This window comes from Cynara cardunculus, unplaced genomic scaffold (genome assembly GCF_001531365.2).
Source record: "Cynara cardunculus var. scolymus isolate 2C unplaced genomic scaffold, CcrdV1 Un_Scaffold_3929, whole genome shotgun sequence".
NCBI lineage: Eukaryota > Viridiplantae > Streptophyta > Magnoliopsida > Asterales > Asteraceae > Cynara > Cynara cardunculus.
Window position 1 is genome coordinate 48,280 of NW_020201673.1, and position 8,745 is coordinate 57,024.

Here is an 8,745-nt window from a genome sequence, read left to right on the forward strand (position 1 = left end):
AAGGTTCTTATTGAAAATCGTAGTCTGGATGTTATTGAGAAGATGATAACAGGTTTATGGCCTGAAGCTTTGAATAAACTTTGTTTCCGATTAAAAAGGTTTAAGGTTATATTATATGAATTTGGAAGGTTCTAACCTATTTGGTTTGGATATGTTAATTTATAAAGCCGAGTGGTTGGCTTTGGAAATTGATAAGGTATTGCTATTATGAATTGTGTGTTCATATATTTGTTATATATGAAAAGTTGTTTTAAATAAAGTTTTGGTGATCTTCACCCTGCAATGACATAGAAAAAGGGATCTCACTAGACCTTCTGGTCTAACCCTCATTTTGTGGATTTAAATATGTATTGCAGGTGGTGCTAACGTTATGGGAAAGGGGAAAATGTGATATTTTCCTGTATGCATATCTGTGTGAAGATTTGATCCTAATACATCTAGTTTTGATAGATGAATGTGAATTAGTACAAGAAATGTATTTTGAATTTTTCGACCATGTATTTAGTAAGTTATGTATTTCTGGTACTTGGGACCTATGTGGTGTATAAACATATATTTCTAATGAATGAAGTATATGTTACGTGCAATCTGTGTTATGGGGTATTACAGTTGACAGGTCCTGAAATTGTTCAAGTAACTTATGAGAAGATTCAATAGATCTGTGAAAGAATCAAAACAGCTCAGGTTAGCCTGAAAAGTTATGCCAATAAACGCCGAAAACCAATTGAATTCTATGTGGGTGATTTTGTAATGCTAAAAGTTTTGTTGGATAAAAGTTGTTCTTAAAAGATTGTATTTAGGCTTGTGTCTCCATTTTATAATTGTTGTAGTCTTTAATGTTTTCCTAGTATGAACAGGTAGTGCCTTTGTAATTAGTGGGTAATTGTCATTAGAGAGTAATTGTAATCATTTCAAGAGTTTAATACAAAATCATTTGGGTGATAATTCTCTCTACTTTTCTTATTGTTCTTATCAAGATTTATCTGATTTTGAGATTATTGTGACAATCAATTGGTATCAGAGCAAAACTGTAGCGATTTGATTATTGCTTTAGCACGAATTTCAAAAAATTAGCACGATTTTTTGCATAAATTTCTAGATTTTTTTGCAATTTCATCGAACTGTTCTTGATCTTCATATACTGTTCTTGGACATTTATCGATACATTCATCTCAAATCTCATATATTTTGCTCTTTGATTGATAAAATCTTGATCACTATATTCGATTTGATACTCTGATTCATTGTTATTCATAAATTTCTTGATCTGATCAATATTTTTGAAGATTTGAAGGATTTTACAGGTTTTAAAAAACATTATGTTCGTACAAAAATCTCATAAATTTTGAGTTTTTGATCCCTTTTTGATTGAATTTTTGAGAAAATTTGTGTTTGTCTTTGAAGATATCCGGTTGAACTGTGACCGTATTTGTCATAATCCGGATATAGCATTATCCGGACTCTGTGTGAATTTTGAATCTAAGTTATTGGTTGTTTGTGAATCTCGGTTGATTCTTTGTACGTATTGATTGATATCCGTTCATCACTTTGACCGTATTTCCTATAATCTGGTAGCTTTAGTGTCCGTACTTGTTGATATCCGATGATTTCATGTAACAACACACAATTCTATCCATGATATAAATCACAACAATCACTTATCTATAAACATAGCTGTCGTAGTATAACCCAAAAACTTTGTGTTTACATAACTGGAGAAAATATGGATTAACAAAAACTTTGTCCAGATACAGCACAAACATCTAGAATATATATGTAATATCGCACTCCTCAATTCTTTTTTTAGGGTTAGACACAATGGCTTCTTCAACAGCTCAGGTTCACACTCTTGGAGCCACTTCCTTTGTTTCAACTAAAAATTCACCCAAAACAGTCTTCTTTGGCAAAGGATTATCCAAATCCGTTTCGTTTTCGCATCAAAAATCATTTTTGAAGCTCAAGAAGGGTAGAAGCAATGGTCCGCTTAGAGTTGTGGTTGAGAAGGTTGTTGGAATTGATCTAGGAACGACAAACTCTGTCGTCGATGCGATGGAAGGTGGAAAGCCTTTTATTGTGACTAACGCTGAATGGGCAGAGGACTATGCCGTCGGTGCTGGTGTATACGAAGAGCGGAGATAGGTTGGTGGGCCAGATTGCCAAGAGGCAGGCTGTTGTCAAACCTGAGAATACGTTCTTTTCGGTGAAGAGGTTTATTAGAAGGAAGATGTCGAAGGTGGATGAGGAGTCCAAACCGGTTTCCTACACGGTGGTGAAGAGGTTTCTTTTCAGTTTGCTGCTGAAGAAATTTCAGCACATGTTTTAAGAAAGCTTGTGGACGATGTTTCAAAGTTTCTGAACGATAAGGTCACAAAGGCTGTTGTGACGGTTCCTGCTTATTTTAACGACTCTCAAAGAATAGCAACCAAGGATGTTGGTCGAATTGCTGGTCTTCAAGTCCTTCGTATCATCAATGAACCTACAACTGCCTCACTAGCTTATGGCCTCGAAAGGAAGAACAATGAAACCATATTAGTTTTTGACCTTGGAGGTGGTACTTTTGATGTTTCAGTTCTTGAGGTTGGTGATGGAGTCTTTGAGGTGCTGTCTACTTCAGGAGATACACACCTTACTGGGGATGATTTTGACAAGAGGGTTGTAGATTTGCTTGCTGCAAGCTTCAAGAAAGATGAGGGCATTGATCTATTGAAAGACAAGCAGGCTCTGCAGCGCTTGACTGAGACAGCTGAAAAGGCTAAGATGGAACATTCAACTTTGACACAGGCAAACATTAGTTTGCCATTCATTACAGCCACTGCTGATGGCCCAAAACACATTGATACAACCCTTACAAGGGCAAAGTTTGAGGAACTATGCTCAGACCTGCTGGATAGGCTTAAGAGACCAGTTGAGAATTCTCTGAGGGATGCAAACTTATCATTCAAAGATATAGATGAGGTGATACTTGTTGGTGGTTCAACACGTATTCCAGCTGGTCAAGAAGTTGTCAAGAGCCTGACCGGAAAGGAACCAAATGTTACCGTTAATCCAGATGAAGTTGTTGCCTTAGGAGCTGCAATTCAGGGTGGTGTTTTATCAGGACATGTGAGTGACATTGTTCTTTTAGATGTAACACCATTATCCATTTGGCTAGAAACTCTTGGTGGTGTGATGACCAAGTATATCCCAAGAAATACAACTCTTCCAAATTCAAAGTCAAAGGTTTTCTCTACAGCTACTGATGGGCAAACAAGCGTTGAAATTAACGTCCTTCAAGGTGTGAGAGAGTTTGTGAGGGACAACAAGTCTCTTGGTAGCTTCCAACTTGATCGCATCCCACCTGCCCCTCGTGGAGTTCCACAAATTGAGGTCAAATTTGATATTGACGCAAATGGTATCCTATCTGTTACTGCCATTGACAGGGGCACAGAAAAGAAACAAATAGAGACTGAAGATTTCACAGTGAAACTTCATGAAGCTAAGAGTGAATTGTTTGATTTAAGGAAATTACTAGATCAAGAGAGAGATAAGGTTTTAGAAGCTGAGAAGAGTTTAAATGCTGAAAGGATAATTTTAGAGAATGAGAAGAAGAGAATGATTGAAGTGGAGAAATGATTTGATTTTGAACGTATATTTTTTGAAAATAAAATTAAGTCGTTGGAGCTCAATGCTAAAATGCTGTTAAATCAAATCTTTGATTTTGAACATCTTATCATCTTGGAACGTGCCAAGGTTGATAAAGAGAAGAAAGAGATTAGAGAAGAATATCTGAGCAAGAATCTTGAATTATCGGACTGCATTGCTCAAAAGCAAAAAAGCTTTGGATGAAGAAAATAAGTTGTTTACTCTTGAAAAGAGAAACACTTCTAAGAAATATGCAACAATTGCCAAAGAGCTTGCAGAAAAGAAGAAATGGCTCGACATTGCTTCTGAGAATGAGAAGAGCAGCTCAGATGAAGAGAGACATGAGTTTGATAAATAAAGGACAATGTTTGAGAAACTCAAGAAGGAATTAGAAGGTAAACTTCTGAATACTACAAAGAAATTGTCTGATCTAAAGACAGAACTTGAAACTAAATTGAACATGAGAACTGAACTTAAAAAGAAGTACGATTTAGTTGCTGATGAAAGAGACCAGTTATTAAAGAAAGTAAAAGATTTTTCATGTGCTCAAAACTCAACTGGTTCTCCATCACGGTGTAAAACCAGCTTTTATGACTGTTTTAAATCTAATAGTTATTCAAGCAGCCCTAAATCAACTGTTTCTTAGAACTATTCTCGTTCTTCAAATCTGTATTATCAAGGGTATGTCATCGGATCACCCAATTATTATTGAAAAGTTAAAAATGTTTGGGTTAATAAAGCTGATTCTATTTCGTCTCATACATCTGTTGTTACTAACCCTGTTCTTCCTTGTATTGTGAGATCCACTAACGATCTAATCAATCTTAGCAAGAGAAGGATCATGTGCTCCACATGCAAAACCACTGACTTTGTCAATAGGAAAAGGTACAACAGTTGGTATGGAGACAACAGATACCAAAAGAGTTGGAATAATTATAACAAGTATGATAACAACTGTTATGGATCTTATTGTATATATGATCAACCTGTTAAGAGTGCTAAAAAGAAAACATCTAAAAGAAGTAGATGGTTTGGCAGTTACAATATACTTCAACCTGATACTAACAAAGAAAGACCCAAGTTCGTCTGGGTACCAAAATCTGTTTAATCTGATTTTCTAGGTGTGTCCTTATTGTGTTGATCAGAAAATCATGCTTATGATGCACAAATACAGGGGGAGTTTGTATACTGTCCAATAGACGTTTCTAAACACTCAGTTTAGGACCCGCGCTGAAACAATAATGGTTTCTAAACACATCAGTTTAGGACCCGTGCTGAAATGAATATGGTTTCTGAACAACACAATTCATGACCCGAGCCAAAATGGTTTCATTTTTATTCTTTTGAGTTGAAATGAAATATTACTTAAATCTATTTTCTAGGGGGAGCCTCTAGAAAAATTTTAATAAATGTTTTCGGATTTGAAATTGAGTTGATTTATGAAAACGAGTACTTTTCTGAGTAGGTATTTCCTGATATTTTACTTGCATAATTTCTCATCATACATCATTCCAATACCTGTTTCAGCTATTCTTCAAATTGTTATTATCACGTCCCTTATACGAAAATCATTTTCAGTGATAATACACTCGTTTGTAATCAAAGTTGTTTTTTTGATACTTTTTTTTACTTTGATTGATAAACATTTCATTATTCTTGGAATATCAAAATTTGTAAACTTGTACTTACAGATCTTCATTTATTTCTCTCACATTCATAATCTGTATTGAACATCACTCATTGTTTGATTGTGCTTAAAAGCTATATATCTTGATCAATTTTATCTGATCATTGTGCTTTATAGAAATAATATTTTTGATCAACTGTTTGTGATCATTTGAGCATACTGTAAATTTTAGGAGGGATTGAGTGCTTTACAGAATACCTCAATGGAATGTCAGAACCGACAGACCTACCCATGAGGACAGCCATATCTGAGTGAGTTTAAACTCAAAAAGGGTTTGTGTGCAGAGCTTAAAATGAAAATGAGAAGGGTATTTGTTGTGAGCCAAAAGAATTCATGAGAGTTGTTGTAACACCCCAATCCACACGTTGCATGTAACATATACTTCATATACAAAGAATACATGTTTGTACACCACATAGGTCCCTTAGTACAAGAATATATCATTACAAAATTCATGGTCCAAAATTCAAAATTCAATTCTTGCACTAATCCAGTTTTATTTATCAAAACTATACATATCACCAGTCATTCTTCATGCAGATAAACATATAGGGAAATTATCACATTTTTCCCTTTCCCTTCCCTTCTGCATTTCCTGCAATACATGTTTAAAATCACAAAATGATGGTTAGACGGAAACGTCTAGTGAGTTACCCTATTTATGTTATTGCAGGGTGATAATCACCAAAATTTTGTGTAAATAATTTTTCATATATATATGTATGTATGTATATGTATATATATATATATATATATATGAATAAGAAAGATCATGATACCAATACCTTACATTTTTCAAGTCAAATTCTCTGCTTGCAAACAATATATCAAATCTAAACAGGTTTACACAATCTAGAATATCGAAATGCTACTTTTCAACCTTTCAAGTCAAATAAGGTTTATTTAAAGTTTTAGGCCAAATCTGTTATCTCCTCCTCAATAACATCCAGACTATGATTTCCAATAAAAACCCTAATCCTAAACCTTTAAATCACAAAGAAATAAAGATTCCAGACCACGGTAATCATAAGAGATATAATAGTAATAGTTATATTACATAACACACACATACAAATGTCATCCTTATATCCAAATATACACCTCTCCTTGATATGTCACCCTTATCCCATGGTACACCTCTCTTTGATATGCCACCCTTATCCCTTCAATAATTTTCACAAAACAATTCCATGTAGAATAGACCGCAATTATTGGAGTTATTATCAGTTCAAATTTATTTTGTCAAAACTCCCATTTATTGTTTAAAAGAATCATCACTTGACAAGTCAACACATAATCCAGTCAACCTTGTCCGGATATACCATGTCCGATTTAACACTTAGAATCAATTTCCAACACTTTTGTCTGGATTACTAATCTGGACAACACTATGCATAATCGTCCGATTTAAATAAACCGGTTACCTTTAATCGTATTCATACTTCTCCGATCAATGTAATCAAGCGATTAATAAAGTTTAAATCTCACTAACTTCATACATCGTACACACTATGTGCGATTTAGACTAAACCGACCAACAAGTGTCCGATTTATGAGTAAACCGCCCAACCCTTTTTGTCCGGTTTAAGTCCATATCGATTAGTTCTTAGGCAGTTTAATTCTAAACCACTCATGCCTTGGCTGATTAAATTTTAAACCGCTCACCCTTTATCCGGTTTAACTTGAACCCGCTTAATACCCATCCGGTTAAACATATTCCGGTCGAAATTATCCTTTATCAAGTAATCCTTTCAAAGCTCAACTAAACATACAATTTAAAGTAATTTGAAAGCATTTAACCACTCACCTTGAAATCTTTTGAAACCAAACACTTGAAATCAACTTGATCTTCATTCAAGAAATAATCCGATCAAATCTCTCTCTCTTTAAATCGCTCAACTTTCCCAAAAATGGCAAGAAAAATAAACTAAAGGCTAAGCCCTCCTTTTATACTCTTTCCTACTTAGGAAAGTCAGCTGCCTCATGCAGCCTTCACATGCATGCATATATTCAAGTGCATATACTTAATTTATGCATGAATATCCATGCATACCAATCATGCATTCTTATGTATATTATATGCATATTCATATATATATATATATATATATATATATACCATCTTATATATATATATATATGCATTTTTGCATTACACACATATGCCCACATAAGTGATGCATACACATTTATGCATATAATTTCACATAATTGCATGATCAAATATATCAATTTATCATGCTATCACGAAATCATTTAACAGATAATTCACGTATTCATTACCTCAGGTGATAATAAGGATCCAGTTATCACATTATCCACCCCTCAAAAGAATTTCGTCCCAAAATTCCTTCAGTCAAAGAGCCATGGGTATTCTGATCTCATTTTCGACTCCAATTCCCAAGTCGCTTTTGGTCGTTTGTGAAACTTCCACTGAACTTTAACCAGACTGATCTCTTTTTTTCTTAACACCCTAATCTTTCGGTCAATTACAGCTTCCAATGTTTCACAAAGTTCAGCTTACTATCCAGTTTGATTTCTGGTAACGGTACACTTAGACTCGAATTAGCTAAATATTTCCACAGATTTGATACGTGGAAAGTGTTGTGAATTAGACTTAGTTTTACTGAGCTGAAACTGGTATGCTACTGGCCGAATTTGCTTACATATTCTCAATGGTCCAACATACCTCAGACTGAGCTTACCTTTCTTTCTGAATCTGTTAACACCCTTCCACGGCAAAACTTTCAACATCACGAAATCACCTACACATAATTCAATCGGCTTTCGACGATTATCAACATAACTTTTCTGGCGGTCTTGTGCTGTTCTGATTCTTTCACGGATTTGTTCAATCTATTCAGAAGATTTCGGGACCCGTCAACTACTTTTCTCCTACCTCATTCCAACATAACGGCGTTCGACATTTACATCCATACAATACTTCATACGGCGCCGCTTGGATGCTGGAATGGTAACTGTTATTGTATGCAAACTCTATTAACGGCAAATGATCTTCCCATGATGTAACACCCCATTCCACACATTGCAAGTAACACATACTTCATACATAAGAAATACATGTTTATACACCACATTGGTCCCTTAGTACAAGAATCTACCAATACAGAATACACGGTCCAAAAATTCAAAATACAATTCTTGCACTAATCCAGTAACATTTATCAAAACTATACATGCCTTCAACAATTCTTCATGTAAATAAGCATATAAAGAAATTTATTACATTTTTCCTTTTCCTTTACTGTCAGCACTTCCTACAATACATATTAAAATCACAAAACGAGGGTTAGACCGAAAGGTCTAGTTAGTTACCCTATTTATGTCATTGTAGGGTGAAAATCACCAAAACCTTTTGTAACACCCCGCTAAAGCGGAAACACGAGGCGTCACAGGTAATAGTACATTACACTTAG

At 34.8% G+C, this 8,745-nt stretch overlaps 1 pseudogene; it reads left to right on the plus strand.

Annotated features, from left to right (window-relative positions):
• The first annotated feature begins 1,790 nt into the window (after positions 1-1,790).
• Positions 1,791-3,612, plus strand: LOC112503819 (annotated as a pseudogene).
• Positions 3,613-8,745: the final 5,133 nt, after the last annotated feature.